Genomic DNA, 17687 nt, shown 5'->3' with positions numbered 1-17687 from the left:
GTAAACACAGATACAATGAGCTGATTCATTTCCTTCAGCAAATCAATAGTTTTATATTTAATTTTAAGTAAAAGAAATGACAGTAATCATCCTTTTACATTTTATGATATCACATTTTAATATTCCATGACCTCCAAAGTTATCATCAGAGATGCTTTCTTTTTTATTATAATGTTAACTGTGCGCTCCACTTTTCAACATCCTCAGCATTACTTGACAGTGACAACTTTTTTCCCATCAGGAATACATCTTGGAATGATTCTTTTGTACTTTTGGTCTTTTCTCTGTTGTTTGTATTGAATAATTAATTTATTTTTTTCTTGGCAAACTCGATTGTTTGCCAAGGAGATTTCTCCATTATGTTTGAAAAAGGCATACCAGTAATTGACAGCATTTTATATTAGACAATGTACTGACAAATAAGAGCAAAAATATTATTAGCTTGATAAATTTGTTTCTAGTTATTCATGATGTTTTCCTATGTCAACTTTCTTTTCATTTTACACTTCTAGATAGAGTTGTCTCAGTACCTAAACTTTTTATTCTGTATTTATATTGAAATAACAAAAACTATTATTTTTCATAAGGCAACCAGTTATTAGTAAAAAAATTAAATCGAATTCCTGCAAAAGTGACAATTCACAGTATAAATAGCACACATGTAAACAAGAAGTACAATGGGACTGTTATATAGTTCAAACTCAATAAATTAGTAAATTGGTAAAATGAAATAAATTAGTACAATGAAAATAAGTGTTTCTAGAGTCAACTACAAAAATATAAAGGGACAAAAAATAATACTTTAATTGAATTTTAATTCTTAAATCCTAGTATAACAGCTTAATTCTTAAATTTAAATTCTTAAATTTAATTCTTAAATCCTAGTATAAACTCCTTGGAAAAATAAATGAATTTTATGGAAATGAACATATTAAAAACAATAAATTACAGAAAAAATATGAGTTAGGGGGTCATAATATTCCTCTATCTTCGTTTAAATCATTCAATAAAATACCATGAACCCTTGAACAAAACAGAGGTTCAGGACAAAAGAAAATGATATTAAGAAAATTATAAGGGAGACTAAATATATTTGCTCTTTATTAAGTGTAAGTAGATCATCATAAAGGGCTTTAATCCTGTTTTCATGTCGAATAGACTGAGGAAGAGGAGTCAGTCTTGCTGTCACAGAGGTGGAAGGAGAAACTCTGTGAATGCAGTTCAAAGTTGTTCTGTCCAAGGATCAACTGTAACATGTTATAGAACAAAACAGTTAAAATGAAATAGTCAGCTTCTAATAAAGTAAGCCAGAGTGACTAAATACATTTTCTCTTGTGCCTTTCAGAAGCCATCTTTGAAATATAATAATAGTTTGTCATGATTTATAGTGGTTAATGGTAGTGTTGGCAGTTTAGGAAAAAGAGACCTCTATATCTGGCATTTAGATTATCCCCATGAATATCCTGTTAGCAATGTAAGTGGAGATTTAAATAATATTGCTCAATATAAGGGAGAGAAAGGCACATAAACAAATATTTGTTTCAGTGGTAGACTACAATGAAAGTGTCATCATGATGGTGCAGAAAATTTTCAAGATAAATTAACCAACAAACTCAAGTCTGTTACACAGACACTGAAAGATACCAGCTTCAATAAATGATTAATTTATAATGGGCACATAAAACTTGGTAATTAAATAACTAAATTGGCAAAAATATAACTCGTGTGAAAATACTAGTTAGGCAATATCTGAAAATTTCAATAATAAAGAATAACTTTTCACAACTTAATTGGCATAAAAACAAATATATAAAGTGCACACAATTGCAAGAATATGAAAAATTCGTGCATTTATAGATTCCCAGATTGCCAGTTGCGGTCTAAGCTGATATGATTCCTTTGGATCACAATTCAACAGTGTATTTTTTGTTTGTTCGGTTTTTGATTTTTTGCAGATTATGGCTGGGGCTGGGTTTGAACCCACCACCTCCAGCATATGGGGCTGGCACCCTACTCCTTTGAGCCACAGGCACCACCACAACAATGTATTTTTTTTTAATCTGTAAAAATGCTCATATCCCTTGAGTCTGAAATCTTACTGTAAGTTACTTATTCAATAAATATAAATTAACTATTTCTAATGCCAAGTTAAATACAACTGTTGACATTTCTAGAGTAACTACTAAAAGAATAGAAAGCAAGTATTCCTATGGTCATTTGTATTCTCCTGAAATTCATATGTTGTACTTATCACGAGTGTAGTGGTATTAGGTAGGAGATAGGATCTTTGGGAAGTAATTTAGGTCATAAGGGCAGAACTCTCATAAACAGGATTAGTGTCCTTATAAAAAGAGGTCTTAGAGAGATGCTTTGCCTACCTCACCACGTGAGGACATAGCAGAAGACACGTCTATAATTAGAAAGTAGGCCCTTATCAAACATCAAATCTACTAGTGCCTTGATTTTGGATTTCCTAACTCCAGGAACTGTGAGAAATAAACGTCTGCTGTTTAGGCCACACAATCTATTATATTTTGTTATAGAAGCTGCAACAGACTAAAACAAATATACAACTTCTAAACTAACAATAGATCAACAAAAAAGGGAAAACTACAAAATGAAATATAATTCAATAAATGATCCAAAAAAAGGGAATACAGTAGAACTCATAAAAGCTGAACCTAAAAAACAAACAAAAAGAACACAAAATAAGATGGTAGATCAAATCTAAGTATATCTATAATCAAAGTAAATCAATTATAATTTTCAATTGAAAATAATGTCAGAAAGGCCATATTAAAACAAAGTCTGCTCATATACCACACATAAGAGGTACACTTGAAATATAAGGGCCAAGAGAGACAAAAATAAACAAAGGAAAAGCCTGTAGGGGTCCTCAAACTATGGCCCGCGGGCCACACGAGGCAGTGTGATTGTATTTGTTCCCGTTTTGGTATTTTACTTCGAAATAAGATATGTGCAGTGTGCATAGGAATTTGTTCATAGGTTTTTTTTTTAAAAACTATGGTCTGGCCCTCCAACGGTCTGAGGGACAGTGAAGTGACCCCGTGTTTAAAAAGTTTGAGGACCCCTGGAAGAGGAAGCGTAAGTTCCTTTAGCCATATAAAAACCTTAAAGTTGACCTTCATGACAAAAATCGGTAACTAGAGATACACAGGATTATGACCTTTCTGAATACTTAACATATCCATGTATGTAAAATTATAAAGAAATGTAAGTGAAGAAAAAGCACAAGCCTCAGAGCACCAATCAATTCCAGAATAAATGGCAAGATGGCAGCACTAGTAGCACAAACAATGAAGGGAAGTGGTGGAACTTCAGAGTTTATTTATTACTTTTGATAAGCTGAATAGATACAGACATATATGTGTGCATATATATACAGTATATGGATATATATAATCACATATGCTGATTTTACATATGATATTTCATAAAAATGTAACTAATAGAATTCAGTTATACTGGAAAATTTGGAGGAATGAGCAATAGTTATCAAGTTACATTAGAATAGTAGAATTTTTGTCCTGTTTTACATACACATAGTTTGAGGGCAGCGCCCATAGTTCAGTGGGTAGGGCACTGGCCACATACACCGAGACTGTGGGTTTGAACCCAGCCTGGACCAGCTAAAATACATACACATATTTTGAAAATAATTTCAACCTCCTCTTTACTCCAAAAAAATTATAAAAATATAAAGATAAACACTAGGTTTGTAAATGTACATTAGTGTTGTCTCTGTTATTAAATACCTTTACAGAATTTTTAGAATATCTGATTAGATTTTGCTATTAACTTGTTTGGAAATTAAAGTTTTATGTCACACAGTCATGGAAATTAGAAGACACAAGAGATTAAAATTTTCCAAAGGCAGAAAATACAGCCCAAAATTTTATAATCTCCACAAATTTGAGGGATAAAGTTTTTGGCATAATAAATATCAACATAGACTTTTTTTTTAAATTTTTTTATTGTTGGGGATTCATTGAGGGTACAATAAGCCAGGTTACACTGATTGCAATTGTTAGGTAAAGTCCCTCTTGCAATTGTGTCTTGCCCCCATAAAATGTGACACACGCCAAGGCCCCAATCCCCTCCCTCCGTCCCTCTTTCTTCTTTCCCCCCCCATAATCTTTTTTTTTTTTTTGGTAGAGACAGAGTTTCACTTTATTGCCCTTGGTAGAGTGCCGTGGCGTCACACAGCTCACAGCAACCTCCAACTCCTGGGCTTAAGGCGATTCTCCTGCCTCAGCCTCCCGAGTAGCTGGGACTACAGGCGCCCGCCACAACGCCTGGCTATTTTTTTTTTACAGTTTGGCCGGGGCTGGGTTTGAACCCGCCACCCTCAGCATATGGGGCCGGCGCCCTGCTCACTGAGCCACAGGCGCCGCCCTCCCCCCCCATAATCTTAATTGTCATTAATTGTCCCCATATCAAGATTGAGTGCATAGGATTCATGCTTCTCCATTCTTGTGATGCTTTACTAAGAATAATGTCTTCCACGTCCATCCAGGTTAATACGAAGGTTGTAAAGTCTCCATTTTTTTTTAATGGCTGAATAGTATTCCACGGTATACATATACCACAGCTTGTTAAGCCATTAACAAGGAATGTTGTTAAGCCCACCAACCCAGGAATGGATTAACAAGCTGTGGTATATGTATACCGTGGAATACTATTCAGCCATTAAAAAAAAATGGAGACTTTACAACCTTCGTATTAACCTGGATGGACGTGGAAGACATTATTCTTAGTAAAGCATCACAAGAATGGAGAAGCATGAATCCTATGCACTCAATCTTGATATGGGGACAATTAATGACAATTAAGATTATGGGGGGGGAAGCAGAAAGAGGGATGGAGGGAGGTGGGTGGGGCCTTAGTGTGTGTCACACTTTATGGGGGCAAGACATGATTGCAAGAGGGACTTTACCTAACAATTGCAATCAGTGTAACTGGCTTATTGTACCCTCAATGAATCCCCAACAATAAAAAAAAAAAAAAAAAAAAAGATAAATCTCAAACCACTCCAAAAAAAAAAAAAAAAAGGACTTTTTTCCTTCTGGGTAGATGCCCAGTAATGGGATTGCAGGATCAAATGGGAGGTCTAGCTTGAGTGCTTTGAGGTTTCTCCATACTTCCTTCCAGAAAGGTTCTACTAGTTTGCAGTCCCACCAGCAGTGTCAAAGTGTTCCCTTCTCTCCACATCCACGCCAGCATCTGCAGTTTGGAGATTTTGTGATGTGGGCCATTCTCACTGGGGTTAGATGATATCTCAGGGTTGTTTTGATTTGCATTTCTCTAATATATAGACATGATGAACATTTTTTCATGTGTTTGTTAGCCATTCGTCTGTCGTCTTTAGAGAAAGTTCTATTCATGTCTCTTGCCCATTGATATAAGGGATTGTTGGCTATTTTCATGTGGATTAATTTGAGTTCTCTATAGATCCTAGTTATCAAGCTTTTGTCTGATTGAAAATATGCAAATATCCTTTCCCATTGTGTAGGTTGTCTCTTTGCTTTGGTTATTGTCTCCTTAGCTGTACAGAAGCTTTTCAGTTTAATGAAGTCCCATTTGTTTATTTTTGTTGTTGCAATTGCCATGGCAGTCTTCTTCATGAAGTCTTTCCCCAGGCCAATATCTTCCAGTGTTTTTTCCTATGCTTTCTTGGAGGATTTTTATTGTTTCATGCCTTAAATTTAAGTCCTTTATCCATCTTGAATCAATTTTTGTGAGTGGGGAAAAGTGTGGGTCCAGTTTCAGTCTTTTACATGTAGACATCCAGTTCTTCCAACACCATTTATTGAATAGGGAGTCTTTCCCCCAAGGTATGTTCTTGTTTGGTTTATCAAAGATTAGGTGGTTATAAGATGTTAGTTTCATTTCTTGGTTTTCAATTTGATTCCAAGTGTCTATGTCTCTGTTTTTGTGCCAGTACCATGCTGTCTTGACCACTATGGCTTTGTAGTACAGACTAAAATCTGATATGCTGATGCCCCCAGCTTTATTTTTATTACTAAGAAGTGCCTAAGCTATACAGGGTTTTTTCCGGTTCCATACAAAACGCAGAATCATTTTTTCCAAATCTTGAAAGTACGATGTTGGTATTTTGATAGGAATGGCATTGAATAGGTAGATTGCTTTGGGAAGTATAGACATTTTAACAATGTTGATTCTTCCCGTCCACGAGCATGGTATGTTCTTCCATTTGTTAATATCCTCTGCTATTTCCTTTCTGAGGAGTTCATAGTTTTCTTTATAGAGGTCCTTCACCTCCTTCGTTAGGTATATTCCTAGGTATTTCATTTTCTTTGAAACTATGATGAGGGGAGTTGTGTCCTTAATTAGCTTCTCATCTTGACTGTTATTGGTGTATACAAAGGCTACTGACTTGTGGACATTGATTTTATATCCTGAAACATTACTGTATTTTTTGATGACTTCTAGGAGTCTTGTGGTTGAGTCTTTGGGGTTCTCTAAGTATAAGATCATGTCATCAGCAAAGAGGGAGAGTTTGACCTCCTCTGCTCCCATTTGGATTCCCTTTATTTCCTTGTCTTGCCTAATTGTATTGGCTAGAACTTCCAGCCCTATGTTGAATAGTAAAGATGACAGAGGACAACCTTGTCTGGTTCCAGTTCTAAGAGGAAAAGCTTTCAGTTTTACTCCATTCAGTAAAATATTAGCTGTGGGTTTGTCATAGATAGCTTCAATCAGTTTTAGAAATGTCAACATAGACTTTTATCCGCCTAAAATTTTAAATTCCCACTATAAGTAATTCAGAATCAAACTATTCTAATTTACATTGGAATTCAGAACAGTAAATTCAGAGATGATTTTTTTCATACATGAAATTGAGTGTTGACATATGGATATTGATTTTAAGTATTAGTATTAATAATTTTAATCATTAGCATTTAGTTTTTCTTGAAAACATTTATTTAGAGATATAAAATCTTTATCATGACATTTTCTTCTTTTCAGTGAGTAGTAAAAGACTCTTTGAAGTACATTTGCCTGAGGTTGTATTTTAATACTGAACACACTTCTATTCAACTCACTGGAGAGGTGTATTAATTCACTTTGCTTTCACTAAAAAGACTGCAAAAGTATCAAAAGATTCTAAGAACCTATAGCTAAAAATGAACCATTTCTTATGAAAGTAGCTGTCCATTGTACATTGCTAAATTCCTTATTTAATTGTATCTTAAATGTGTAAGGTAATTAATCAGCATAACTAAGTAAAGATTACGGGTGGTACTGTATTACTTTGTGGAATGTAGGTAGTTACAAGGATTTTCTACTTAGTATTATTACTTTTATATATATTTATTTTGTGGATTGTGGCCTCTGTTCTGAATATGCAGCAATAACTCCAGTAAGATTAGCCCACATCACAAAATCCCATAACCATAGATATTGGCGTAGATGTGGAGAAAAGGAAACACTTCTGCACTGTTGGTGGGAATGCAAATTAAAATGTTCCTTTTGGAAAGAAGTTTGGTGATCAATTAGGGATCTAAAAACAGACCTGTCATTCGATCCTGCAATTCCTCTACTAGGTATATATCCAGAAGACCCAAAATCACTTTATAACAAAGATATTTGCATCAGAATGTTTATTGCAGCCCAGTTCATAATTGCTAAGTTGTGGAAGAAGTCCAAGTGCCCATTGACCCACGAATGGATTAATAAATGATGTTATATGTACACCATAGAATATTATGCAGCCTTAAAGAAAGATGGAGACTTTACCTCTTTCATGTTTACATGGATGGAGCTGGAACATATTTTTCTTAGCAAAGTATCTAAAGAATGGAAGGAAAAGTATCCAATGTACTCAACTCTACTATGAAACCAATTTATAAACACCCACACTTCCATATGAAAGCTATAACTCAACTACAGCCCAAGAAGAAGAGGAAAGAAGAAGGGGAGAAAAGGGGAGGGAGTAGGACGGGTGGAGGGGGATAATTGGTGGGACTGCATCTGTGGTGCATTTTACAAGAGGACAAGTTAAATCTACTAAGTGTAGAATATAAATGTTTTAGCACAATAACCAAGAAAACGAGGTGAAGGCTATGTTAACCAGTTTGATGAAAGTATTTCAAATTGTATATAAAACCAGCACATTGTACCACATAATTGCATTAATGTACACAGCTATGATTTAATAAAAAATTAAAAAAATAAAAAGGGTAAAAAATTCTAATAGAGCTGTATAAAATATATTATAGTCCCTCAGTAATTATGCTATAATTCTATTGGAGAAAGCAATTATATTACAAGCCCTAATCTCAGACACCTGCTTTAACTTTCTGGAAAAAGGAAAATGATTGCTTTTAGCTGAGATTATTTTGTTCTGGGCATGTACTCAAAAATGACTAATATTTCCTGGCTATTTTTTTTAAAAACAGAGAACACATTACACATATAAATATGATCGTGTGTACCTGTCACATTCAGACATGTGCATGGGTACACATAACCTTTATGTTCTGGTAACCTTGTCCTACTCATAAAAGCATAGATTTTTTAATCAGCTTACTGAATCCAAAAAAGAATCTCAGGCATTCAAATTGTGTTTCCAGATAAATATGCACGGGTGAATAGGATTCTTATTGCTTGAGAAGATTCATGACTATGTCATTCAAGTCAACCTTATTTTGGATAAGAATAATGGTGTTATATTTACTCTTTGTATAATCCTTAGCAGAGAATCAGCTCACATAGCTTCTCAATTATAACAGAACCATTGAAGAATGCTAATGGGCCCAAACTTGCTATAAATCACGAGAATCTTCATTCACATTATGACAATTATAGTTTACTTTCAAATATATGGATCAAGAAAATTAAATGGTACTTGGGTCCTCCTAACCAGAACACGGTACCAAGGATTTGTTCATTTTTCTGCTGGAATTTTCCTCTAATGCTAATTAACATTAGATGACAAATAAAATTCCCATTTTATATATGTATAAAGTAAATTGTGTTCTTTGAAGACAAAAGTCTAACATCTATGACTGCTGGAGATCTTAGACAGTGTGATAAATCTTTAGAGGATCTCTAAATTATTTTTTAGATTAATTTTCCAAGATTGTATTTGCAAATCAATGTCCTCTCTTTAAGGCTTCAGCAGCAAGCGGCCCTGACTACTGGCCAATTCATGTGTAAATAAAAATAATTGACGAATTTTGGCTTTATGTTAAATAACACTGGTGCCACTTCCTAAGATCTGTATCCATGGATGTCATTCTGTCACTTAATTTTGTGTATTTCCCTGACACTCTGCACAGCTAACTGCAAAGAGCCCACTATAATTCAAAGCATGGTAAAACACACCAAAATATTGGAACTACTAAAAAAACAGTTAATATTTTTAAAATCTTTATCTGTCACAAGAATTAAGACATGGCAGAAGCCAAACTTACTAACTTTGGCAAGGAACCCTGTGAAACCTGTAAAAACAGTTAACATGTTATCTGTAAACATCTGATGAGAGCTGGATGTTTTACCTAAGGCAAACTATATAACTGTCCTGAGCCTTGCTTTTAGTCATTTATCAAATTAGGTATTAATACCTAGGACTAAATGAGAATGATAAATAATTTAATGTATGTAAATCAGGGGACAAATAGTAGACCCTTGATAAAATGGTACCTTTATTGACAACAAAGATAAAAAAAATTGGTTTCATAAGAAATTGCATAATAATGTATGTGAAAAAATTAATGTTGGAAACTTTTTTGTTACAATTACTGAAGAATTGACCTTTTCCCCCTCCTAATAAGTTAAAAAAGAAAACAAATGTGTGAAGGCAGACCATAACTTCAGGTAGGTATGTATTAAATAAAACTGAAAATAAAATAGCAATGTTACAAAACAGCTCCAGTATGGGGAAGCAGGGGAATAGAACTTGCAGATACAAGAAAGTTTGAATTTGAAAGTTGAAATACAAGTTATTTTCCCAGAAGAAGTGGAAGGTAACCCTAAGTCAAATTAATTTCCTAAACATAGGCACAAATGTTTTCACATAGTTTCCATAACCTTACCTCATATTTGGTTCCTAGCATTAAAGAATTAAAATTAGTCCTATAATTACATCTAAAAGTATACCTACTTTTTCTTACTTGTGTTTTATACTTTAAGATAGGCCTTTAATGAATTAGGACAGAGATTAGTGTGACAAATGCAGATGTGAGTGGGTGAAACTTGAATTGACATAATGAATGCACCAGAGATATGTACAAAATGAAATCTACATATACAAGTATCACTTGAAATGATTGTTGTCTTGATCAAGATGCACTTTGCAATTCAGTTGGACAATCAAGGGAGAATATTGCATATAGTACAATCAGTCGCTCATGTAATTTGCAGAAGTGGAATTAATGACAGTGAGAAATGTCACTGTATGTCAGAAGATAATTCACCCATAAAAATGACTGCTGTACCTTTAAAAGCCAGTGTGACACCGACCGCTTATATGTTTTGTAGTTGATACTAGTGGCTAGTGCCATAACAGTACAGTTCTTAAAATACTAAGGACACTAAAGTTGCCCATGAAAATTTTTATTAAACTAATGACAGTAAAGGTTAATACTAACAGATTTGAGAAAATTTTATTTGTTCTCCAGTGAATACAATGTCTCCCATTCTGACTGAATTAAATTTCAGAAACTCATCAATAAGTACAAAAATTACCATCTTTTGTTGAAGAACATTAATTGTTCTTACTTTGAATATTTGAATTGGAGTTTATTTATTTATTTACTTTGAGTTCCTGTTACATGTCAGCATGGTGAAAGATGCTAGCAATAAAAAAAAAGAGGCAAGTTGCAATAAGTTTTAATTAGGAATTAAATAACAACAACAAAACCACCTAACCAAACAAACTAGCTAACATAGCATCATTTTGACACTTTTATTTCAAGCTATAGACCTACTTCTCTGATAGTTGTGTTTAAATGATGATAAATTGGGTATGGCATTTAATTCTTATTGATTAGCATGTAAGATATATAAAACGTGAGAAATTATGTAAAACTGATTAAAATGTAAAATAATATAATGTCTAATGCAACCAGTATGAACGTACCGAGGATACTAAGTTTAGTCACCAGATCACATAGCATCAATGAGATTTGTAATTTAATAATTATACTTGAGAACAGCTCAACTCAAAAATGTTAAGAAAAATAACATACTTTGAAGAACCAGAAAAAATAGTTCTTCATTTTGTATGGAACCAGAAAAAACAAACAAATATCTAAAGAAAGTCTCAGTAATAAAAACAAATTTGGAGGCATCACTCTACCAGACTTCAGGATATATTACAAGTCCATAATGATCAAAAATTGGCACAAAAATAGAGACATAGACATATGGAACCAAATAGAAAACCAAGAGATGAAACCAGTCTCCTATTGCCATCTAATCTTTGATAAACCTTGGGAAAATAATATATACCTGGGGAAAAGAATCCCTATTCAACAAATGGTGCTGAATTATCCATTTTTTTCTCTGTCCACCAACTGCAGATGCATGCCTTGACACTGGCTAATTTTTTTTTCTTTTTAGATGAGAAGGGGTCTTGGTCTTGCTTAGGGTGGACTTGACCTCTTGAGCTCAAGCATACCTTTGCCTCCCACCAAACTAGGATTACAGGCATGAGCCCCTAGCTGGCCTTTCCTGGACTCTTAAATCATAGAAAGTCATTCTAAGTAAAAGTCAAAAATTAAGTATAACAGATAAAATCACTCTACGTTAAACCTCTAGGCTTTTAGGTAGCAACTACTACTGTTAAAAAACAAGAGAAGAAATGGGGAAAAATTAACAAAAGCATATTTTTGAGTGTGTTTAGGGGAGTAAGGAGAGTATTATAATAAGATAGATTTAACTTTATATTTGTTTGAAGAATTTGAAATGCCTGCAAGTAGTTAGGAATATGAGTATAACTTGTAGTAAAAAGTTAGAGTTCAAATAAATAAATGAATAAATAAATAGGCAAAACATGAGAGATTTAAAAAGTAGGATATTTTAAAGGAAAATCTCATAAAATGTTATAATACAATGTCTTCAGTCAGGGACTGGGAAGAAAAAGAGCCAGCAAGTTTTTTAAAAATATGTAGGATTTTCAGAAATCTGTAGGATAAATCATTAAGAAGGGAGGAGATAGATGGCAGTGAAGAATGCTTACCAATGACATTAAAGGCCATGAAAAGTTCAAGTTGACCTAGGATAGAAACAAGTTGTATGTAATCATTGTAATTTTGTAACGGTTTATGTCAGCTTATATATAAATGTTTAATTAAATAAAATGGCACAAATACATGTATATGAGCTCATTAGTTTGTATATACACATATCCTCTTAACAGGAATATTAGAGAAAATCAGAGACAACCACCACCAATATCTTTGTACCTTACTAACCAGGATTTTAGAATCTTGCCTGTCAGACATCTAGCCCTACATGACAGATATTTGCTGTGTAAGTCTGACCAGATAAATAACTCACCACGATTCACCTAGAAATTCAGAGTAAGAAGAGACTGCTTCTAGTAGGAGACAGGAATGGGATGCCTTTGCAGCATAGACGTCATATTTTGTGAGCTGTACCTCTGAACCCTATTCCCTGTGACATGATTGAAATCCAAGCCCCATCCTTTCTTCTGTAAGTGGAGTCGGGGGATGTCTTATAGATTCTGTGGAAACACAGAAGGAATAGACACCTATCTAGCACTCTTGTTACATTTGCTGGCTTGTATCCACACTACCATGCTATGAGATAACAGGACTAGATGAGGAAATTGCACTTAGAGAGACGGTATGAAATCCCCCAAATAGTCAAAGGCAGAGCTAAAATTCACACCAAGTATCTCCATCTTATTAAATACACACCTTTCCATAACCTTATCTCTATAGACATGAATTCCTGAACCGCTTCAAGGTATAAACTAATAGAAATACCAGTGAAGGATTAACCATTTGTAAACTGCAGTGTTCACCTATCTCCTTTCCCAAATACCTTACCTCTAGCATCTGATTAGGTGTAAAAGTTAGTGTGTCACAGACTATTATTATTCTTTTCGCTTTTAAAAATCTAAATCCTTATAAAATTTTTTCAGTGAGATAAACATAACTTTTCTAAGTTTATCATAACTGTATAAACGATAGACTTTATGCCCCCATATGAGACACGAGATGAGAGAACACCACTTACTGCTTTCACTGGGGGCCTTCTACTATCATGCTAGCAGCCTACAATTGCCTGCATATAAATCCACTTGTAGAAAAACACTTAAAACAAAACTCACATGGTATCTCAGCAATGCCGGGATAAAGGGGAAAAAATTTCCAAGACATTTGTTATAATTGAGAATTCTTCCAAGGTGAATTAGAAAATCATGTGTAGAATCTGTGTTTTCATAAAACTAAGGGTAATTAGATTTGGGATATCTATAAAAAGAAAGACACAGATTCTGTTACTCAGATATCTCATATTTGCTCTGTTTTCGTAACTTATGTTTAAAATGTATTCCCTTTAGAACTGTGCAAATGGCTAAATTCTTATTTTTTGCCGTAGATTCTGAACAGATTGAACAAAAAATACTAAAAATATGAGACGTGAACCTTGAGCTCTGTTATTCAGGTGACACATCTTTGTTTTTAAAAAATCAAAGCGAACTATTTAAAGCTAGACAGTATTAATGGATTTACAACTCTAATAGCCTGCCATATATGAGCAAGAACTGTACCCTTCAGATATAACAATATAGCAAGAAATAATGAAGACATTACCTAAAAAAGAAAATCAAAGGGCGCCCACTTTTGAGGGGCCATCCTTTGTGATGCCTTTCAGAAAATCAATTCATTTAGCAGGCATATTTTACATGCATTTGCTTTTATACCTGTCAGATACACTGTAATTATATTATTATCTCAGTAACAGAATTTTGAAATTCTGTGGTTTTATAATTTTAGTGTCTCGGTTTCAAGATATTCCTATTGTTTCTTGTGTATGAATTTATAGATTTATATAAACATGTTTTCCCTTTTTAACTTTGTCGAATTATATTTTACTCATTATTTTTCACTTTAAATAAAAATTTTAATAATTATTCTAGAAAATATATTAGCTTTTAATTTTTCTCTCTCATAACCAATAGTGGATATACATTTTCTAATTTAACAATTTAAATCTAACAATTTAAAAAAAATCTTAATCAGTTAAGATCACAAAGAAGTTAGGAATAGTTTTTATGTTTAGCATACCATCGAAAAGTTTACAGTAAAAGTAAAAATAACAAAGGTAAACAACACACACTTGACAGATCACAGCTCAAGAAATCAATAATAACAAAATCTCTTACTCTTTAATCTCTTAGTGGAATTTTTTGTTGATCTATGATGAAAGAAGAGAAAAATTAATTTTCTATTGTAACTACTTTATTGAGATATAGTTTACATAACTTAACAATTAAATTTAAATCATATACGTCAATGATTTTTAATATGTTTACAGACTGGTGCAACCACTCACAATCAATTTTAGAACATTTTCATCACTTAAAAAAAAATTCCATAGTACTTAACAGTCACTCCCTATTTCTCCCACAAAATTCAGGCTTAGAATCTACTTTCCTTCTTCATAGATTTGTGTGTTCTGGGCGTATCATATTCAGGAAATCATATGATATGGTATTTTGCAACTGACTTCTTTGAATTAGAAAAACATTTTCAAAGTTAGTCTATGTTGTAGCAAATACAGATAACTCTTGCTTCTTTTTATTGCTTAATAATATTCTACTGGGGTCCTGAAGATCTTGCCAGCTTTCAAGGGCCATTTAGTTCACACCAAGGATGGTTGCATGAGCTCAGCAGGCACAGCAGAGCTGGCCATCCACTAGGACCCTGTAGACTGTCCCTCTCTTCCCAGAATGGTGGTGCCCTGCCTGTAACCATGCTGTTGAGAGTTCCACTCCTCCTGGCACTCAATCCAGGCTGCCACATGCTGTTCAAGTTCACGGGCACACTCAATCCCCTCCACAGTAGCCCCAGCAAGCAACTCAATCTAAAATCATAAAACTGCAGGACAGCCCTTTCCTGTTCCCATGGAGGCATGGGAGAGGCTGGTGGCCATCCTCTTCCCCTACCCAGGAATTTGCCTTCTGTTAGGATCTTTCTCTGCTCCAGACCTCCTGTTGGTTCCTGGAGTCTTTCTTCTACTGCTTCACTGCTCCACCGGGTGATGTTTCTGGGTAGGTTTCCCCAGCCAGAGGGGGAATATACCTTATGTATATTCTGAAATATACATTAAATTATTAACCATAGCGTCACTGCCATTCTTCTGAACACTAGATCTTATTCTTACAATCTAACTGTATGTTTTTACCCATTGACCATCACCTCTTTATTTTAAATTTCAAATTAACATGAGGGTACAAATGTTTAGGTTACATTTTTTTCAATTCTAGGGTAAAATTCAAGTTGTAGTTGAGCCTTCACCTGGGGGCATGCTGAACACCTTCACATCACGCACTTTAGGTGAGTTCCCACCAGTTGTCCTCCCCACTCTCCCCTCCCCTCTACTGCCTCTCCACTTTCCCCTTGCTAGACTATATTTGTGTTTCATCATTTGTGTGGATGTGTAGTTGTCTATACATTGGTTTCATATTAGAATTATGTATATTGGATTTTTTTTTATTCTTGAAATACTTTACTATGAAAAATGTGTTTCAGTTCCATCCAGGTAAACATAAAAGATGCAAAGTGCCCGTCATTTCTTATGACTGAATAGTATTCCATGGCATACATATGCCACAGTTTGTTAATCCATTCATGGGTTGATGGGCATTCAAACTGCTTCCATGACTTGGCAATTGTAAATTGAGCTGCAATAAACATTCTGGTGCAAAGGTCCTTGTGGTAAAATGCTTTTTGTTCCTATAAGTGGATACCTAGTATTGGGACTGAGAGATCAAATGGAAGGTCACTAACAAATGCAATCAGTGAATCCTAATTCTTTGTATCCTCATTGAACTCTAAACAACAACAACAAAAACAAAACGTATTGAGCAGGAAAAAAAATAGAAAGTCAACTTTTAGTTCTTTGAGAATTCTCCATACTTCTTTCCATAAAGATTGTATTATTTTGCAATCCCACCAGCAGTGTTGAAGTGTTCCTTTCTCTTCACATCCATGCCAGCATCTGCAGATTTGGGACTTTGTGATGTGGGCTAATCTCACTGAAGGTAGGTGATATCTCAGAGTTAAACATCTTCTCTTTATGGTCCCCTCCCCATTACATTTCCTAACCTCTGGTAACCATCATACCACCTTTTTTTTAGTTTCCATATGTGAATAAGAATATTTGATATTTGATTTTCTGAGCGTGGCTTATTTACTCAAAGCTATTATGATTGCAATTGCTTTCTTAATTTTATTTTCAGATTATTCTTTGCTAATGTATAGAAATATAATTAATTTCTAGGTCTTTATCCTTAGTCATGTACCAGGTAAAACACATTGCTGCTTGTGTTTATTAATTCTAATTGATCTTGTCATTGTGTGTATTTCTTAATATTTTATACTTATAAGATCATGTAATCTGCAAATAAAGATGGTTTTATTTCTTTCCAATCTGTATACCTTTGATTTCTTTTTCTAGCCTAATTTCTCTGGCTAGGAAATCAAGTAACATGTTTAATAGAAGTATTAAGAATGGACATCCTGGTTGATTTTCTGATCTTAAGAGAAAGCATTCAGTCTTTCACAATTAAGGTGGATATTAGTTGTGGCCTTTCATGGATGACTCTTATCAGTGAAGGTAGTTATTGAATTTTGTCAAATACCTTTTCTAAGTTTATTGAAATGATCTTGTGCTTTTATCTTTTGTCCTATTTGTATGTTGTAATACTTAAATTTGTTTTAAAATGTTAAACTAAGTTCTGAGATTTTTTTTCTAGTATAAAACAAGTAAATCCAAGACGGTCTAGAGATTCAAATGATAGTAAGCAGAAAAACGTATTTACTAAAACTTGCCTACTAGAAGAATATTTTAGACTATTTTAAGAGTTAGTAACATCAACCAAGTTCATTATAATAAAATGTAATAGAATATGTTTTAGCAAACTAAGACATACAATTACCATTTACGATATTTGGAAAAGAAATCAATTTTAATATATTATATTAACAATGTCAAGCAATTAAGAGTTTTATGTGCATCAACTGTATTAAAGAACTATTCTCAACCAATTAACTGAATAATATATTTTAAATTTTATGTCCATGTAAAAAAATAACCGTCAAGTTTACTGAGGAATATAAAATATTTGAATTATATGATGCCCTTGCACACTCAGAAGATAATAATTATCTTCAAAGTTACTTACAAACCAAATGCAATTCCATTTTAGTCACAAACGGGATATTTTTGAAACATGCTGAAATGATGCTAATGATGCTAATGCTCACTTAAAGATAAACCAAGTGAGGATATTTCTTTTTTAAAATTGAAAAACACTAATGAAAAACAACATTAGCAGCTATTAAAATGTCCTTGAAAGCTTCACAAAGTGGAATAGTGTGACATTTATGCTTGGGAAAAAGAATTTATAGTAGAATAGAATTTTTTAAAATACAAGACATGAC

The sequence above is a fragment of the Nycticebus coucang genome, chromosome 16 (assembly GCF_027406575.1).
Source record: "Nycticebus coucang isolate mNycCou1 chromosome 16, mNycCou1.pri, whole genome shotgun sequence".
NCBI classification, from domain to species: Eukaryota; Metazoa; Chordata; class Mammalia; order Primates; family Lorisidae; genus Nycticebus; species Nycticebus coucang.
Note: the sequence above shows the minus strand (reverse complement) of the source record.